Raw genomic sequence first — 21,360 nt, forward strand, 5'->3', positions numbered from 1 at the left:
ATTGATAAAAGTGCACCAATATATTACTGATAAATGCTTTGCCACTATATTAATGTTTGCTATGTATCTATAATAGTGCAGCCTAGGTTTGGGTGTGTCTTAGCTTGGACATGTTTTGCCTATGTCCTGATCTCCAAGTTAAGAGTTGTTCTCTATCACGTTGCCAGGAACTGAATGAAACTGTATGTATCATGTTTATATATATTTTATAGATAAAGTTTTTCTAAACTATGTCTCCTGTTCATTTTGAATGTATGCTTATTTTTCGAGCTTATTTTTGCGCTGGAAAGCTGTAAAACTCTAACACATTTTGTGTTTGCTACTGATAAAACAACACTAGAATTAAGAATAGGGTTTTTTTTCCCCCCTGCTTCTTGCTTTCCTGAAACTTCTAGAAGAACTAATTCCAGTTTAGAATCCCAACATATACAGTCAGGTCATGATAACTAAATAACAATACTAAATTCAGCCAGGGTTAGTCAGCAATAATAAGTGTTGAAAGAAAAATCTTCATCAGGGTCCAGTCACAATGGAGACTGCTTTAGAAAGCAGGTTCTTGTTTAGTTAGTTGCCAGAAACTTCAGTGACAGCAGCATGTTTCTGGGATGGCTGACCACATGGAGCTGGGAGTGGTGGTTTTTTATATCTTCTTGGGCTTTTGTGTTTGGAGTTGTTCCTGTTCCTTTGATATTCTAAAGGTGGTGGGTTAATCCTATTAAGTCCTAAAGGTCATGTTTCATGTCCTCTTTTTTTTCTAATCTCAGCTCCAGCCTTTCTGCCCCCAACCTTTTGGAATAACATTATCAAATCTGAATTTCTACAGAGCTAGCCTCTGCCTGGGGAGAATAGAACAGAGCAGAACAGAACAGAATAGAATATCTTTATTGTCATTGTATAACTCACAACAAAATTGAATAAGACGGACTAGGGCTGGTTTCTGGGGGCTAGTTTCGGTCCTTTAAGATTTTCTTTCTCCATTACTGTATTCCTTTGGGGAAATATAATATTCTTCCTTTTTAATATTCCCCAAAATATTTCCTTCTCTGGGGAGTGCTGTCTTACTACATAAGAATACCTTATTTATTTATTTATTTATTTATTTTAACCAACAAAACAAAGCAAAATATAACATACATACACACAAAATATACTCCTCTCCCTTTTTTTTACAGCAATTGCATAACGGTAATCTATTATTTACATTTCTCCCCTTATTCTTCTTTGGAATATTTGTTCTTATTGCCCCGTTATTTCTTATTTACATTTTTCTTCCTTCATGTTCTACTTCTTACTAAGAATAATTCATATTATTATTATTATACATTATTTTACACATATTTTCACTTTTGACCTTTCCATATTTATTCTCCTCTATTATTTCTAGTCTCCAACCAGACATATCACTTGTTCCGTGTTATATAATACTCTGTGTCTTCCTTTTCTTTTATCTCTTTTGTTAATTTGTCCATCTCAGCACAGTCCAGGATTTTTCTTATTCTTCCTTACTTATTCTCATTTTTCCAGCACTGTGCATATGCTATTCTTGCCGTCGTTATTATATGTAAAATTAAGTACCATATTTCTTTACTATATTTTCTGTTTAAAATACCTAACAAAAAAATCTCTGGTTTCCAGTCTATGGGTTGGTCTATTATTTCTTCGATCCATTTTCTTATTGTAGACCAGTATTTTTTTGCAACTGGGCATGTCCACCATAAATGATAATATGTTCCATGTATTTTTTTACATTTCCAGCATGTTGGCAAATTGTTCTGGAACATCTTGGCAAGCTTTGCTGGTGGAAGATGCCACCTGCAAAGCATCTTCAACTGTTTTCCTTGAATGCCACCAACATAATCAATTTTATACTTATTTCCCATATTTTTCCCCTTTCTCCAATTCTATATTATATCCAAAATTTTTTGCCCATCTAATCATTGTGTCTTTGACAACCTCATCTTCCATTTTATATCTCAATAGGTATTTGTATAAATTGCTAATTAATTTTATTTCTGTTCCATGTATAATTTTATCCAATTCTTGCGGCTCTTTTTGGATTTCATATAATTTTTTGTCCTCTGTATATTTAGATTGAGTTTGTATAAATGTCCACCAGTCAATCTCTCTGCCAATATCTTGTTCCAATTCTTGTTTTGTTTTTAGATTTCCCTGTTCATTTACTAATTCCTTGTATCTAATTATCTTATTTATATCCAATAGATTTGGGTATTTCAGAGCTTCTGTTGGGGATAACCACATTGGAATTCTTATATAATGTTTTTGTTTTATTTTTTCCCAAGTCTGTGGCAATGCATTCCTAACTATGTGTCTTTGAAAGTATCTGTGTATTTTATGTTTTTCGTCCCATAGGAATGCATGCCACCCTTCTTGCAAGTCATGTCCTTCTATTGTTAAAACTCTAGTATTTTTCAAATCCATCCAATCTTTTAGCCAAGTTAAGCTCGATGCTTGGTAGTATATTTCCCACTCTGGTAACGCCAATCCCCCTTTATCTTTCATATCTTGCAAGAGTTTTAATTTAATCCTGAGTTTTTTCCTTTGCCATATAAATTTAGTGACTAATTTATTTAATTCTTGAAAGAATGTTTTCCCTAATTTTATTGGAATAACCTGGAACAGAAATAATATTTTTGGCAATACATTCATTTTGACCATAGCGGTCCTCCTTAAAAATGAACTTTGCAAATTTTCCCAATTTTCTAAATCTTTTTTTATCTGGTGTAATATTTTATCATAATTGTCCTCCTTAATCGAGGAACATTTTGCTGCAAGCCAGATCCCTAAATATTTTATTTTCTTGGTTATACTTATTTTTGTTTTATCTTCCAGTTCCCTTGCCTGTGCCTTTGTAAGATTTTTTGTTATTAATCTGGATTTATAGTTATTTATCTTAAGTCCGGCTACCTCACCAAATTCTTCTATTTTTTGAATCAATTTAAAGCCGGTTTCTAATAGATCTTCCAAAATAAATACCAAATCATCAGCGAATATCCTATAATAAGCACCCATAAAAGGTATAGAGATGGGATATTTAAGGAAAATATTTTTGCCTACCAACTGTGGAAGTTTCAGGAGTTCTGATTACTATAGCAGTAGCATTTAGGCTTATATACTGTCCCATACACTTTATAGCATTCTCTGGGTGATTTACAATGTAGAAGCATTATTTGTATATTTTCTCCAACAATCTGGATCCTCATTTTACCAACCTCTGGAAGGATGGTAAACTTTGAGTCCCATCTGCCCATCACTCCATATAATGCCCCAGACAGAACAGACGGCCTTAGTCCCATCCCGGACAGACAGATAATTCAGAGGAATAAACAGAAAATATCTCTTTATTCTGGGAATCCTAAACAATAACTCACAGTTATGTAGAGATACTTCCAAAAGTATATTTAGCGGTATTGGCCCATTCCACAGATAATTTGATAATGGATTTTCCCCTCTTCTTCTGCATAAGCATCACATGTTGGTATAGGACCTCCAAGCCGTGTGGCTAGGAGACATGAGGCTGGATGAACAAAGACATTCCAAACTGGCTTGTGTCCAGGAAGTCTCCCAATGTCCTTTAAAAACTCCTCCCACTGACCCATTAACATGGGATGACTGACTAGCTAAACTACATTTCCCATAATCCATCTCTTAAGGAGACAGCACTTAACCCAATAAATGCAGATATTCTAACATACAGATACATGCTCTCTAGTTAGGGTTACATAGAGTTATACGATCCAGAATACTCCCCGCTTGGAAATTTACATTTCCACTACTAACTAACTGAAATAGCAAAAAAAAAAGAAAAAAAAACCCATAGCATTAAGGCATGTAATACTCATTGTTAACTAACTTGTGACTAGATAGATAAAATATAGTATCAAACATGCATTACTATAGGGTAAACATAAAACATGCACAATTATAACAAAAATAAGAAAGTGTTACATCAAACAATGCATAAACACAATACATAGTTTGAGGTTTGATCTTCTAGTTCGATCTTCGTCAGCAACGACCAAATTGGTGGTCAGCCTGGTACAAAAGTCTTTGAGTCACGACCTGACTCACGTGGCTTCACGATTTGGACCTCAGCTTGGCAACCCAGTTCATCAACTGGGTGGGCCCAGTGCGCAAGTCCCATGGGCCAATAGTTCTGGTATGCTTTCCTGTCTCTCGGCGAGACAAAGTCTTCTTCCTGTAAAGGAAACTGGAACCACATCTGGAACAGAAAAACCGGAACCCAAATTTTCTCAGGAACAAAGGGAACTGGATTCACAGGATACACAGGAACCGAAGAACCTGAAAAAACAGGAACAGCCGAAGCTGTAAACTTAGGAACAGCTGGAGCTGAATAATCAGGATCAGGAACATCTGGAAACTCAGGAACAGCTGGAGCTGGAAACTCAGGAACAGCAGGAACTGAAGAGTCAGGAACATCAGCTGGAACTGAAGAATCGAACAACAGCTGGAACTGAAGAATCAGGAACAACAGCTGGAACTGAAGAATCAGGAACAACAGCTGGAACTGAAGAATCAGAAACAACAGCAGCTGCTGAAGACTCAGGATACTCAAGAACCAAAGGGTCTGGAACCACCGATGGAGTATTGAAGATGGCTGCTACTGTTGTCATCAGGGTAGTGAAGACTTCATGTGTGGGCATGGTTGTCTTTGATGACATAGAGTCTATGTGCTCCCACAATTCGCCTATGCATGCTTCGCCCATGCGAGATGTGTGGGGAAGGCAATTTTTGTCCTTCAGACATTTGTCAATCACTGGATCATGACAAATATTTTCAATAGCCAGTAAGTCCTTGGAGGCTCCTACAAGGCTAATTCTTGGGATGCTAAGACAAGTGATCAAGACAATCAAAACTATGCCTAATCTCAGGTACTTCCGCTTAGACAGAGGTTTGAAGCAGATTGGTTGACATTTAATGGGTGCCCGAGGTTGAAGGTTGGCACATTGATCTGAAGCTGGAAGTAGAGGGAGTACTTCTGGCAAGGGAATGAGACGGTCATAGGAGCCTGGGTCTCCAGCCTCTCAGTCCGGTTTTGCTTCACCTAGCATCTCTTAAGGGGATGGAAAGTTGCCCTGGAGGGGCAATGAAGAAAGAGGGATCTTTCAGGAGCTTGGATTTGGTGGCGATCAATCTAAGTGTACTGAATACCTCCTCTAAAGGGGCGAAAGAAAGGTTTCCAGGAGAGCCGAGGCAGCCCAAGTTGTCTGCCACCGGAAGGGAAGCTATGAAAAACAGCTGATCTTCAACAAGTTATGTCTGGGTGAGCTGAAATCTTTTCCTTGTGTTTGAAAATATTGAGACCCTGAAAGGGAGAACTTGAAAGAGTAAAGATCCCCAGAGAGACTTTTGGAGCGGCAATTTAACATTAAGGGGAAATGTTAAATGAATACTAAATTACCAGACTACCGGAGTGTGGAAAGTTGATAAATAAGCCAACGAGGACACCTACTGGCAAAAAATAAGAATTAAAGAATTAAAAACACAGTGACCTTGGAAAGTTTGAATAAAACAAAGTCTTGGTCTGAGATAATAAATGAAAGGTTGTTTATAGCTATACTTGTTGACATTGGCTAAAGACTAAATAGACACTATCCCGGGAAAAGAAAAGAAAAAGAGAACATTTTAAATCCAAGAAGAGACTGGAGGATGTAGGTTTGCCTCACAACAGCTGATTCCTGATTACGCTTTGGATATAAGTTTAAGACTGTGAGCAATAAAATGAGTACATCTAATATTTCCAGACTTGCAAAGAAAACCTCTTTGTCGCCCTCTGTTGGACAAGCCAGCCCAACAACTCAGAGTTCTGTTGGCACATTGCTACAGCGTGAAAAAGCAGGCACGGCTCAAGATGAAACACAGGCCTCTTTAAAATTAATCCAACAAATTTTGCAGAGAAACCATGAGGAAACACGAAGTAAACTGGAGAAACTAAGCAAAGAAATTACAGATATAAAGGCACAATTTGAAGCTCAAAATCAAAAGATTATAAAAATGAACAGAAAATCCAGGAAGTGGAAAATAAAACTGAAGACATTGAGAAAAAGGTGGAAATGTTATTGCAAAAGAATAAAGGACTGGAACAAACAAATCAAGAGCTAGAATGAGCTATGGCAATGGTAAAAATGAGAGAAGCAGAACATTATTTGAGGTTTCAAAATATTTCCTGAAGACAGTGAAGAAAATATAGAAACGGTGATTATTGAGCTGTTGGCAGAACTCTTAAATGCAGACTGAGTAGATATTCAGAATGAGACAGATTAAATTTTCCATATGAATTCAAGCTATGCAAGAAAAAACAGATTACCAAGAGAAGTGCATGTGAGGTTCATGAAGAAATCAACAAGAGATGAAGTACTGAGAAAAGTGAGAGAGGAACCCTTACAATATAAAAATAAAGAAATTGTGGTCCTAAAACAGATACCCAGGAGAGTGAGGGAGACACTACCCGGAGACACTACCATTTTCTAACTACAAAATTGATTGCCAAAGGCATAAATTTCAGATGGCTAATACCAGAAGGCATTTTAATAAACTGGAACAATACAAGATATCGACTGGACTCAATTTGGAAAGCAGAGGACTTTGAAGTAAGAAATAAAGTAATTTTGGATGAAAGATTGCAGCAACAAGAGGATAAGCAGATGGGAGAGACAGCCCAAGGAGCAACGGCACAAGCAGAACAACAGGAGAAAAGTGAACAAACAGGTGAAGGAGAAGGAACTGCCAGAGAACAAAGGACTACAAGATCGACTAGACCAAAATACAAGTAACGAAAGAGGAAATGGAGAAAAAAAAATGATTTTTTTCGGTAAACATAAATGGACTAAATTCCTCAATAAAAAGAAATAAATTTTTTAGGAAACTTCAGAAATTAAATATAGATATAATCTGTTTACAAGAGACACACATAAAAAACAACATTACAAATTCTTGGGGAAGCTTTATTATACATTAGCACAACAAAAGAAACGAGGGGTAGCAATATACATTAAAGAGACAATAGATTCTAAATTAATATATTCAGATGAAGAAGGAAGAATTGTAATGGTTGAAATATATTTACATCAAAAACAAATATTTTTGGTGGCAATTTATGCTCCAAATGATAATCATGAACAATTTTATCAAAGATTATACAGGAAATTAATAGAAATGGAATACCAAAATATTTGTTTAATAGGAGACTTTAATGCGATAGTAGATGGAACAATGGATTACAAAAGTAGCAAAACAGGAAAACCCGTAAGAAGATTACCCAAGATATTCTTTGATATGGCAGAAGAAATTGGAATTCAAGATGTCTGGAGAGAAATCAATCCTCAAAATCGACAATATACCTTTTACTCAAATAGCCATAAATCTTAGCCAAGAATTGATATGATTTGGATGAGTCCTGAATTAAAGATGGTTATACAGGAAATTGAGATAAAAATAGGCACATGGGCAGATCATAACCCTTTAAAAGCGACATGGAAAGGAATACAAAAAAACCCAAGATGCATTTTAAATCAATCTATACTAAAAGATAAAGAATTCATAGACTTGGCCAAAAGAGAAATGGAATTTTTCTTTAAAGAAAATAAAGAAGATAATCACTACAAAATCTATGGGACACAGCTAAAGCGTATTTTAGAGGTATAGCTATAATGTATATGGCAAAAAAAAATAAACAGAGAAGACAGCAATATTTATTATTAAAAGAAAAATTTAGAAAGTTAGAGACAGAATTACAACAAAATCCACAGAAAAAGACTTTGAAAAGAGAAATGGAAATAATAAAACATAAGCTGAATTTGTTGGACTCAGAAAAATTGGCGGAACAAATAAAGAGAGCAAAACAAAATTTCTTTGAAAATGCCAACAAGTCAGGAAGATGGTTAGCTTATAAGCTCAAAAAACAGAAAGAGAAGAAAATAATACATAACTTAGTAGATGGGAAAGGTTGTTTACAATTTAAAAAGAAAGAAATAAAAAAGATAATTAAGAAATATTATAAGGAATTGTATGGCAAAGAGGAGGCTGCAAAAAAGAGAATTGCTCAATATTTAGAAGAAAGTAAATTGCCAAAGATTCTAGAGACATTCAAAACTATGTTAGAAGAAAGAATAACAGTGATGGAGATATTAGAGGCTATAAAACAACAAAAGAATGGGAAAACACCAGGCCCAGATGGGCTACTGGTGGAACTTTATAAAAATATACAAGATACATTAAGCGAACCACTGAAAGATGTTTGTAATGGATTATTGTTAGAGGCCAAACTTCCAAATACATGGATGGAAGCAAATATTACTTTGATACTAAAAGTCTATATTAAGAACTATAGACCGATTTCATTACTCAATGTGGATTACAAAATTTTTACTTCAATAATGGCAGAGAGACTGAAAAAATACTTAGTTGAGTTTATACATCCAGATCAAAACGGCTTTTTACCGAAGAGACAAATTAAAAACAATTTAAGGGTGATAATGGACGGATTAGAATATTATGAATTACATCCAGGGAAACAATTAGCATTAGTGTTTTTAGACGCCCAAAAAGCGTTTGATAATGTTTCCTGGCAATTTATGGTTCAACAATTACAAATAATGGATTTTGGAAAGAATTTTACAAATATGATAAAAACAATATATAGCAACCAGACAGCAAAAGTGATAGTGAATGGAGATAAGAAGAGCTTTGAGATAAGAAAAGGTACGAGACAAGGGTGTCCACTATCTCCATTATTATTTATCTTTACTTTGGAAGTACTAAATAGAAGGATAAGACAGGACACAGAAATTAAAGGATTGAAAATAAAAGATGAAACATATAAGTTAAAAGCATTTGCTGATGATTTAGTGTTTATCTTGGAAGAACCTTTAGAGATGATTCCTAAACTATGGGGTAAAATAGAAGAATATGGAGAAATGGCAGGACTAAAAATAAATAAAGAAAAAACCAAAGTAATAGTAAAGAACCTCACAGATAAACAAAAAAGGCAAATACTAGAGAAAGCAGAGGTACAAATAGTGAAAAAAGTTAAATATTTAGGTATTCATCTTTCAGCTAAGTGTTCGTCACTAAAAGAAGACAATTATACAAAGTTATTGAAGCAAATAAAGCTAGTCTTGGAAAGATGGAAAAATCTGCAGCTGTCAATATTAGGAAGAATTGCTACAGTAAAAATGAATGTGTTGCCGAAGATTTTATTTCTATTTCAAACAATTCCGATAAAACTTGAGAGAAAATTCTTTCAAGATTAAAATTCATTGGTTTTGAACTTTATTTGGCAGGGGGAAAAGGCTAGAATTAAGATGAAAACATTACAAGATGCTAAGGAAAATGGAGGTTTTGGGTTGCCGGAATGGATGTTGTATTACCAAGCATCTGTGTTAGCATGGGTGAAAGAATGGATAACACTCAGAAATAAAAGGTTATTGTATTTAGAGGGACATGATTTACAATTGGGGTGGCATGCTTTCTAATGGTACAGGAAAAACAGAGTCCATAAGTACTTTCAAAATCATTTTATAAGAAATGCCTTGTCAACAGTATGGGAAAAAATTAAAGCTAAAATATATTTAAAAATTCCAGGGTGGTTAGCAATGATGGAGGCATTTATACATCCAAACTTGGTAAACTTTGAAAAAATATGGACATATAAAGATATTTTAGATATTGATGGGAAATTAAAATCTAAACAAGAATTAGAAATCAGGGAATTAACCTGTCCTGGTGGGCACATTTACAGATACAAAGTAGATATGAAAAAGATGTAAAAATGTATGGATTCTACAAGGATCAAACTGTGTTTGATAAGATTTTGTTAACCTCAGATGAGAAATTAATCAAGAAAATGTATAACTTTTTGTTAATTTTAGATATGGAAAGTGAACAAGTGAAAGAAACAATGACAAGATGGGCAAAAAATTTTGGCTACAATATAGAATTAGAAAAATGGCAAATGTTATGGGAGAGAAACTATAAATTAACAATGTCAACTTCATACAAAGAAAATCTGTATAAAATGTTTTATAGATGGCACCTACCACCAGCAAGATTAGCAAAAATGTTTAAAAATATGTAGATAGATGTTGGAAATGTAAACATAACATAGGCACGTATTATCACATTTGGTGGACATGTGGTAAGGCTTATTGGAGAAAGATACATACGTGGTTAGAAAAAATATTGGGTGAACAAGTGGATTTTAAACCTGAACTTTTTTACTAGGTATTATGCCTGAAAAGACTAATAAACAGAAATTATATTTAATATTACACATCACTACAGCAGCGAGAATAATTTTTGCACAATACTGGAAGAATGAAGGACTGCCATCAGAGGAAGAAATAATCAGGAAAATATTGGAATGTGCAGAGATGGACATATTAACTATGAGGTTGAACGATAAAGAAGATACAGACTACTATCAGATTTGGAACTTATTTTATTCTTGGTTAGAGAAAAGAATGAAGGATTAGGAATTGAACATGTATTAGTATAGCAAATTCCATACAACTTGTTGATTGGAAAAATTAACATATGTTGATGAAAAAAAAGCAATAAAATTTTTATTAAAAAAAGTCAAGCTGGAAGTACATAGTGTTTTGGTCTCTGTGGCATCTGTCTGTTTGGACAGGCCAAGAACTCAGGACTTTCTAGTCAGACCAATTCTGTTAACTGTGTGGCAAGGTTGGGCCACTTCACTTGGTTCACAAAGTTCTTATCTGTTGGCACATGTTGCCATTGTTCAGGGCTTAAAGATTTTTCAGTCCTTTTCACTCTGTTGCCTACATACACATAGAAATGTCTGCTTTGCTTGAAGATGTAGCTTGACATCATCTTGCTATCTGCGTAGAAGGTGGTAGACTGTAGTTCAAGGCACAACGTCTTCGCTGTCAAGTTGGTGAGCTTTACAGCCAAAGTGGTACCACATAGCTCTAATCTTGGTACGGTGTGGCCTTCTTGTATTGTTAGTCTCGCTTTTCCAAAGAAGACACCGAGACTGCAGCTCTCCCCGCTGTAGACTCTGATGTATCTTATAGTTGCAAACAAGATGATATAAGTGTGGCTCTCCCCGCTGTAGACAGTGACGCATCTTAAGGCTGCATTTGCCTTCGTTGACACATCTAAGAAAGTGTACAGTTCTTTCTTTTGCACTGTGGCGGCTGGACTGGAGACATACATGCGCTGTGCTTGCATACTCTGGAGACATCTTGGAAGTACACTCCGTGACTCCCAGACTCATTTCTGTTCTGGCAGACGCGGCTTATCCCATGGTGTGGTATTCAGGGAGAATGCACGTAGATGCAGACATTGTTTGTCTTGTTTGTCCTCTATGGACAAAGTTAAGTTGTTGTAATTCTTGCTTGTCTGGAACACTGTTGCTTCCAAAACAGGTTTGGTTGTCACAAGCATGCAGTGTTCTAGGTGTGGTTTTAGATAAGGTGCTGTTCCATTACTGGGAATCGAGATTTTTGAGATGCTCACCTGGGTTGGGGTTTGCGGTTGATCAACACAAACCATCCCTACTATGGCCCATCTGAGTTCCGTCTTAATGACTACTGGGGTTCCTGGTGGACCTTTGATTCTTTCATCGGAGCCAATGGACTCTGGGGCGTCTCTTCCCACCATGAGTAGGATTTCAACTCCAGGATCTAGAGGAGGGATTAAATCGGCTATGTGTGCTAAGTGAGGTATTTTTCTTGCTGCCTCTTGTGTTGAGATTTTGCTGCGAACATCTGGTCTCCCATTTTAACACTGATGGTAACTGGAAATGTGAGCTTCTGTCTATCGCTTCTATGTGTGGACCAGTGATTTTCCTCCCCGCCATGCGTATTGGTACTGTGCACGTATTTATTGCAAAATGCTTCAGTTCACTTGGGATGTCGAAGAGGTCGAAAAAGGCGGGCTTAGCTATAATGACTTTGCTGTTGTGGGTCTAATATGACATACATCTTTACGGCCTTTTCAGGTTGCCCGTCAGGGTAGACTTTTGCAAGACATACGGGTGAGCATGAATATGCGGCAAATATATGCGGCGACTCACATGGTGAGTCGCCGCATATATCTGTGTAGTATGTGTGTAATATGTCCCGTACGGTTTTGGCTGCTCTTCGGAGTCACTTTGAGTCTCCATCGTCGAAGTCGCTTGTTGTGTCTCCTCAGGCTTCTTAGTTTCCAGATGTAAGGCTGCTGGGTGCTTGTTACTGTCACACAGGTGGCATTTCACCCTGACTGTAGAGTCCCTGGCCATGCGATCTATAGAGTCACAGCATTTGAAGCATATCCTATGCTCTTTGAGTAGGGCCTTGCGGTCATCTAGGGATTTTTTCCCAAATTCTCTGCAATAGTTTAGAGAGTGTGAAGAATTATGAATTGGACAAGTCAGGCTTTTTCTAGATGGACGAGGATTCGAATGAGAACTCCTCAGTGTTCATTCGTCAGAAGTCTTCTTTGGGCAAGGCATGATGCTTGTTTTGTACACTGAAACGGTGGTTCTGTCCTTCGTGGCTTGGAAAGAGCCTCTGTTAGGGCTGAAGTTATGACTGGTCCGTTTTGGTGTTGGGAACGAGTCTTTTATTGGCTCGAAGTTGCTGGCATTACGGCGTAGTTTTGCTTGGTCAGTCACGAATTGAGCAAGGACAGCAAAGGAGGGTGGTGCATCAGGGTCCTGGCTCCTATGAGTTTCTGATATTTTGGCCCATTCGTCCCTTGACTGTTTTGTTAGTTTTCTAACTAACTAACTAATCCTTTGCTTCTCAAACTGATCGAGGCAGGTGAGTTTCGGCATGTTGGGCTGCTCACGAACTGAATGTAACATTGAAAGCACGTTTGCGAATTCCAACATCTGGGTGTGGTTGTTGATATTGATATTAAGGAAGGTGTAAATGCAATCCAAGAGCGAATTCTCTGTCAGTTTGTGCACACCATACCGCTCGTCGAGCCTTTCCCAAGTCTTGAGAAGGGCGGTGGCTGGGTTGCCTAGGTGGGCTAGTTGAGTGTTCTCTACTAATCGTGCAGATGCTGGTCCCAGCCATGCCTTCATGAGTCCAAGCATTTCGCTTGGTGTTATTACTTCGTCTTGGATGGCAGCCTGGAATGTGAGCTTCCACAATACGTAGTCCTTCCCCGGTTTATCGGAGAATTTGTGCACGCCTTTGGATGCCAGATCTAGTTTACCTCTGTAAAGTCTTGAAGGAGCATAGCTGGGTGGGGATGGTACATTGCTTCCGGTAGTGGGGGCTTGCACCCTGGCTGGCTGGTAACTTCCTTCTGTGTATTGTCCGCTGAGAGCATCTTGCCATGTCGCGTGCGAGGGGCCTTGTTGGCTTGGTCTGAATTCCTCTGCTCTGGCGTTGAGCTGAGGGGACCCAAGTCCTTGCGTGGTTGCTTGTTGGAGGGTCTTTCATCTTTTGGGAGATGCGTAGCTGGCTTCCTGGTCGGCTGGCACGGCTGATGGTTGAGGTTCTCCTCTATGGTCAGGTCTGGGGCAGTTCCTTGGGACGCTGCCTCCTGTTGCCGCAGCAGGGACTCTAGTTTGGCTCGAGTTCTTTCAATCTCATCCCTGAGTGGCATCTGGTTCTGTTGTAGGGCCATTGGTGCTGCAGGTGGACCCATTTAGTTGCCATCAGTGATATGGTTCGGTGGGTTCCCTGGGGCAGCAACGGTGGGAAGATCTTGTAGCACTGCCCGCTGTGTAGCCATTGCCGCTGCTGGTGGACCCATCCAGGTACCATCAAGGGTATGGTTCAGTGGGTTCAATGGGGCAGCGACGGTGGGAAGATCTCATGACCTAGGTGTCATGACATCAACTCTGTGGCTGACCGGCGCATCTGGCCTTTGAGATTCTTCTCCTCGTCTACTCGATCTTGGGGGGCTTGTGGCTGGCTGAGGTGCTCTGACCTGCACACTTTGAAGCGTGCTTTGGTTATCCACATAGCCTTGCACACGGCTATGAGGGCTTTCTCTTCCTAGCCCTTCCAGCCGTGGAAGGGGTCACTTTCCATCTTCTAGCTCTCTCTGGAGAGCTGCTTGTACTACGGCTGCCTCTTTTGCTTCTTGTTGGCACTGGGAAATCTTAAAGTTGGCTCGAGCTTCTGCTATACTGCTGCAGTCTCCACTTTTGCTAATTCTTCTCTTTGCTACTTGTCTTCTACTGCTGCTTGTGCAGCAGCTTCAGCCCTTGTGGTATTGACTCGTGCTTCCCTGAGACGGGCGGCAATGCTCTCTGCTCCTGAGGCTCGAGGTGCTTGGCTCTGGTGAGAAGATGCCTTTGAATGGCGGGAAGCGCCTGTGATGTGAGATTGTTGTGACACGCTGGAATGCGTCTTGGATATATGCTGAAAGGATGAGGCCTTTCCAGAGGCATGAGATGGAGCCACATGTGATCAGTGGGATGGTGCATGTGAGTAGCGGGAAACTTCGGACTCAGCCCCGTCGACCGGTCTGTCTCTCGGGCGAGGTTCGGGCTATGGGGGGCTCTATAAGCTCTCTAGAATCTTCTTACATTCCTTGTTTAGTAGCTTGAGGCTTTGCATTTTGCTATCGATAGTTGGATCTCCTAGTTGCTCCTGAATGTCCTGGAGTTGCCATTCGGAATCCATCCATTGCTCAAAGGCGTCTTCCTTATCTCCTTCCTCCTTAGGCCCTTGGTAGAGTTTGTGTACTCTCTCCAAGAATCTTTTATGGCGCTTGTAGCTTGAATCCCATCTTTCCATTAGAAGTGAGTGAATGGGCTTCTGTAGGCTTTCTTTGTTGTCTCAGCTCATAGTGACCCTGAGACTTCTTTGGCTTCACTGAGGCTTGAGCTTCAACCTCTGTGTACAGGTCAAGGTTGACTGTTTGCAGCATTTTTCCTTGACCGGCTGGTTGGGGTGTTTCATGTAGGCTGGCTGGTTGAACCCCTTCTGCTAGACCAGTGGGACACTCTGCCATGGCTAGGATAGGTTCAGTACACTTCCTAGATATTTTGAAGCAAATTTGATGAACTTCTCTCTTTGACCACGAGGGGTCGCTGCTTGCAGATCAGCTGCTGGGTTGCTGTCAGTGGGTGGAGGTACCACTGGGTGGTTCTCCTGCATTTGTGGGTACTTCAGCACAATTCACCCTTTCACGACTAGGGGTCACTTTCTGCAGGTCAGCTACCAGGGTGCTCTTCCTTCAAGGTTCACCCTTTGTCCACTAGAGGGTTTTTCTGTATGTGATTAAAGGCTTGCATGTAGTTCCTCCTTTAACCACCAGGGGGTGCTGGAGAGGGGCCAGCCAAATCTCCTCCTATTATCACGTTGCTGCTAGTAGCCACCAAGAGAATGCAGAGCTTTCCCCAACTGGTGCAAACTCCCACCTGGTCGTTAAGTTGCAGGCTGGAACTACTTGGTCATCAGCTCTGTGATAATAAGCAAGGATAATTGCTGCCTGTTCTTCTCCTTAATTTCCCTCAAGCTGGAACTACTTGGTCATCAGCTTCAGTGAGTGATTACTTTTAGTAACCTATATATATGTTTATTACTTTTGGTGAAGTTCACTCTGTGTCCTCTAGGGGGTGTATGTAGCTTGGGATGAATTTAGATAACTTGCTCTTTAACTATCAGATTCACTCTGCATAATTAGAAGTGTGTGCAGCGAAGTACCTTCTTTCCCCTCTAGGGGGTGCTCTTAGCTTGGCTTGGTATAAGCCTGTTATGTACTGAATTAATTATCAAGTTGTTGTAATCCCACATGTAAATTGCAAGAAATTGCATAAAGAAGGTGTCATGTACAAATTGGCCACCAGGGGATGCTACTGCATTGCTATGGGAGCCTCTGAACACTTTCTTTCCATTGACATAGTTGAAATTCCAAGGGGAGGGGGGGAGTTTAGCTTCTCTCTCTGCAGAACTGGGTTGCTAAGGTGACAAATGGTTTTATTGCCTGCTGTTGGGGCCAGAAAAGGGGAGAATCGCCCTTTCTGAGAATTAAACAAAGGCAACAGAGATTTGCTAATCTTTGAATTTGCCAGCAAAGAAACTTTTTCATCTTGCTATGTTCATTTAAAAAGGTCAGTCTCACGCATTCCAAGGCATCCCAAAACAAGCTAGCTAGATTCACATGCTAACGACAAAGTTTTTCTTCAAGGCTTACTGAAGCAGTTATAACACACACAGCTCTCTTGCAAACGAAAATAGGTTCACAGACAATCTTCTAAAACAATTCTCTCATTGCCCCAAGCTATTTAAAGTTGCAAAGAAAAGGGAGGGGGGTGCTCCTTAATTTCAGAGATGCAGCTTTCACATGCAAGAAAATCTTTACTTTAAAACATTGGCTAGAATGCAGAATTTGACTAGCAATGATTCCTTGCCAGCAGATGCTTGTCAATATGCCGACAAACTTTATCATGCAGACCAGTGGAGACTTGCAGAATTAACAGCGAATTAACAAAACAATGCATCTGAATCACACCTTCTTTTGAAACGCTGTCTGACAAGCACTGACTTTACTTTGCAGGCGACTAGAGGAAAATTAGCCTTATTAGATTACTTTTTTTCTTTCAAACTGTTGCAGGAGATCAGAGGAAAATTAATTCTATCAAATTACTGTAATGCCCCAGACAGAACAGACGGCCTTAGTCCCATCCAGGACAGACAGATAACTCAGAGGAATAAACAAAAAATATCGCTTTATTCTGGGAATCCTAAACAATAACTCACAGTTATGTAGAGATACTTCCAAAAGTGTATTTAGTGGTATTGGTCCATTCCACAGGTAATTTGATAATGGATTTTCCCCTCTTCTTCTGCGTAAGCATCACATGTTGGCATAGGACCTCCAAGCCGTGTGGCTAGGAGACATGAGGCTAGATGAACAAAGGCATTCCAAACTGGCTTGTGTCCAGGAAGTCTCCCAATGCCCTTTAGAAACTCCTCCCACTGACCCATTAACATGGGATGACTGACTAGCTAAACTACATTTCCCATAATCCATCTCTTAAGGAGACAGCACTTAACCCAATAAATGCCAGATATTCTAACATACAGATACATGCTCTCTAGTTAGGGTTACATAGAGTTATACGATCCAGAATACTCCAGGCTGTGGGCAGAGTTTTGTCTGCAATACTGCAGTTTAACTACTGTGCACCAGGGCTCTATATATATTTCGGGAAAAATGTGATTACACATTTGTACTTAGGTTTTTAAGTAAAAAATATAGATTCTCTATCATGTATTATTACCTGTTTACATCTACACAGTTGGAAAAGCATAACAGGATACAATACAAACCATATTGGTCAATAAGAATTAAAGAATAATCTACATAAGATTATGTAATAAGATTATATAATTCAACATCTTAAAACATGAAAAGAAAGATATTAGATGAATTCCACCTGCTGGGAAAAAAAAGCCAATACTGTATGGGTTTCTTTAGTAACTTATATATATGTTTATTGATCTGAATCATACATCATGCTATTCCTTTTGTTTGTTTGTTTTTGCTTTGGCTGAGCATGATGCACTGGTCCATTCATTGTGCTTTAGCATTATAGATGAACCAGACTATCTCGATTAGTTCAACAAAACAATCCTTACTATTTATCATGTAATCAAATAGCAATGCCTTACCTTACTTCAATATTTGTTTTTAATAATCAAGAACAAATTTTCTAGTGGGATTTTTTCTTTGATCCAACAGGGTTCTTCCATTTCCATTTAAGTAAATGATTTGAAATGATTATATACCCAACATTAGTCATAATGATTGGTCCAAGAACACTAGTAGCCTCAAGGGCTTCCTCAGTCAATATTGCTGAACATTGATAGCAAGTTTTCTGTTTCAATGTAAGAAACATTTCAAAATGGCTATCTAAGTCTTTCTATAAAGTTAAGATTGTTTTAAAAAAAAACATAACCCCTTCCAAAAAAACAAGAAAGAATCAGAGCTACCCATTTTGTTTCATTGTCCTCCCTTTTGCTGGTTTCAGGTTTCCCAACATGTTACTACACCCAAGTACTAAAAGGTTTCTCGCCCTTGAATTGCATAGAAGAAAGGTGAGGTTCCTCTTAATACTTTCTGATGAAAGAAACCAAATTTGAAGAACTCACATAAAAGTAGCAACAGAATATTTTCAAAGAAATGTGGTACTGAAGCTTTCAACTTCAGCTGACACTAAGCTATTTACAATGGCCAACATTACAGAGGACACTGTCCCTTTTAAATCCAACCGAAATAATTGCCCTTAAATAGTTTGTATTTATTCTAGTGCATTTGACTAGTAAAGTCTTCATCAGTTTAGCAGGGCTGATAACCTGAATATGGAATCTTCAGAACTCCAGCAAACTTTTATATGGGTTGTAACACTATGTGAATTTGTACTTCATTTTGTGTACAGTATACTATATATATACAGTGCACAAACACTTCAGTCTGATTTTAAATTTATTCTATAATCCAACCTAGTATTTTAGAGAATTTTGATTTTCCTGGGAAAGATTAGCAGTGAGAACACAAAGGTCATTGTCAAAACCAAAAGTTATTGCTTGTTGTTCAAAGCCAGAATGATTCCTCTCCTTCCCTTCCCACATATATATTGTTTGTGCCCAGATAACATTGATAGGTGGTGTTTTTGTGCATGTGTTTTTTAAGAAAGATAACACATTGGATCTAGCACTCCCAAAGAAACTATTTTTTGAGGGGAAAAAGCATAGTGTAAGAAAAACAATTCAATTATCCTCAGGCAAAATTGTATGAAATTCTTGGCTATTTGAAATGTCTTTTTAAAAATGTAAAGCTTTCCACTATAAAACTTGCTAATTGACAGAGAAACTCTCAATAGAATTAAAGCAAGGATGAGATGGGAGAGGGTAGAGTAAGGTAGGATAGGGTAAGGCCTTGTAGGCACATACAGAGCTTGTTATATATTTAATTACTTATATGAGGGTGGGATTTACTTCTGTATATGTGAATCCTGTAACCCTGAGAAATAAGTTGCCTTCTGTTGAGAACTTCTACAGCACTGTAGTTTTCATTTCGTTAAATGCATCTTTATTGAAGTTCTCTCATGCTACAAAAGAGTGACACATTTTAGCAGCTGAAAGTAACACCTTCCCTTCTAAATCCAAAAGGCTTCTGCTTTAAATCTATCCTGATCCTGTTGCATTGCTTCATCTAGTAAAAATGAGGATACCATATTTAATTAAAAATGGGAGAAAGAGTCTTTGTATTTGTAATTTTATCTAAGGATAGCATTACTCTTGGCTGGAAAGATTTTTAAAAATTGGCAATTTCTTATGGAAATCAGGATTAATGGGATTTTTGAGATGTTTACTGGATATAGGCCAAAGAACACCTCTGTGTACATAAGAGTCTTATCAGATAGTGGTTTCAGCTGGCATAACCGGAAGTGACTTATGGTAATCTGTGAACTGTGTGAAACATTTCTTTTGGCAATGTAGCACTTAGCATAATGACACAGTTTGAAAAATAAACATTCCTATGAGTCTGGTTTGTAAATGAGTATTGCAGATGAGTAGAAACAGAGACATGAGGGAAAGCAATAAGAGTTTTGCTGCATACTATTTAAAGAGACTTTATTTTCTTTTTCAAGATTACCATGTTGAGTTCTGGGTGCTATACTTCAGTAAAGACAATAATAAATTGAAATGGTTCACTGTAGAGCTACAAAGCTGTTAAATGGTCAGATATTATGAGAATAGATAGAAAAGGCTGATTTAGTCACTTGCAAAGAAAAAAAGTCACACTTCAGATACTGTAGGTTAAGAATAGTACGCGAATGTATATTTCAGATAAAAGTAGTCTTAACTCCCCTGGTAAACAAAGCAAATATCATTCTGAATTCTCATTTTATTAAAAATTCCCTGTAATCTCCTTTTTATAGTGCTACAAAAACATTAACTGCAAAATAATGATTGCTTGTGTTTGACTTCAAGGTTGCAGCTGAGCTACTAGAATAGAATAGAGCTGAAAGGGACCTTGGAGGTCTTCTTGTCCAGCCCCCTGCTCAAGCAGGAGAATCTATACCATTTCAGACAAGTGATTGTCCAGTCTCTTCTTAAAAACCTCCTGTGATGGAGCGCCCATATTTCTGAAGGCAAGCTGTTCTACTGGTTAATTGTCCTCAGGAAGTTTCTCCTTAATTTCAGGTTGCTTCTCTCTTTGATCAGTTTCCAACCATCTTTTCGTATCTTGCCCTCTGGTGCTTTGGAGAATAGTTTGAACCCCACTTCTTTGTGGCAGCCCCTCAAATTGGAATACTGCTATCATGTCACCTCTATTTCTTTTTTTTTTAGACTAATCCTGCAGCCATTCTTTATATGTTTTAGTCTCCAGGCCTTTGATCATTTTAGTTGCTCTTCTCTGAACTGTTTCCAAGGTCTCAACATCTTTTTTGTAGTATGGTGACCAAAATTGGTTGCAGTATTCCAGGTGTAGTCTTACTAGGGTTTTATAAAGCGGTACTAATACTTTGTGTGATCTTGATTCTATGCCTCTGTTTATACAACCCAGGATTGTATTAGTTTTTTTAGCTGCTGCTGCACACTGCTAGCTCATAGTCAAGTGATCGTCCACTAGGACTCCAAGGTCCCTCTCACAGTTGCTGTTTTTGAGCCAGGTCTCGTGTAATCTGTACTTAAACCTTTGGTTTTTCCTGCCTAAATGTAAAACTTTGCTTTTGGTGTTTACACTGGGTTTCTGATAAGAAATACTTTTACCTAAAAATGAAATTCTCAGTCATCTAATATTCATGAAAAGAAAACAAACTACTGTTGATGGCAAAATATCAGAGGAAAGTGAAAGGAATTTACAAAAAAAAGCCAAAGGATAGAGTTTGAAGACTTGCACTCTACTACTCTATAATACTAAGACCCTTGATTAAAGGCCCAAATGATCACATTATTGATTAATACTTTGGATTAGATACTTGTGCTCATTAATTTATTTGTATCTGAGAGGGTGAAAAGACAATAAGACCTCATTTTTTCTATCCCAAATGTGTCATTTTCTTTATTGCTGTCACTATGTTCTTTTAGTTTTTACATCAGGGAACTTAATGGTACATGTACAAATATAATACAAGTAGTCCTCGACTTACAACCACAACTGAGCCCAAAATTTTTGTTGCTAAGTGAGACAGTTAATGAATTCTGCCCCATTTTATGACCTTTCTTGCCGCAGTTGTTAAGTGAATCACTGTAGTACTTACGTTAGTAACACCATTGTTAAGTGAATCTGGCTTTCCCTTTGATTTTGCTTGTCAGAAGGTCACAAAAGGTGATCACATGGCCCTGGGACACTGCAACTGTCATAACTTCATTTTAGCAGCAATTCCAT

General features: G+C 38.3%; 1 protein-coding gene across 5 annotated transcripts in view; it reads left to right on the plus strand.

Moving 5' to 3' along the window:
* The window catches only part of GLRA2 (glycine receptor alpha 2), a 177,241-nt gene that overhangs the window by 108,589 nt on the left and 47,292 nt on the right, over positions 1 to 21,360 (plus strand). The gene's annotated exons all lie outside the window — the stretch shown is intronic.

This window comes from Crotalus tigris, unplaced genomic scaffold, assembly GCF_016545835.1.
Source record: "Crotalus tigris isolate CLP2741 ecotype Arizona unplaced genomic scaffold, ASM1654583v1 scf7180000017740.2609645, whole genome shotgun sequence".
Lineage (NCBI taxonomy): Eukaryota > Metazoa > Chordata > Lepidosauria > Squamata > Viperidae > Crotalus > Crotalus tigris.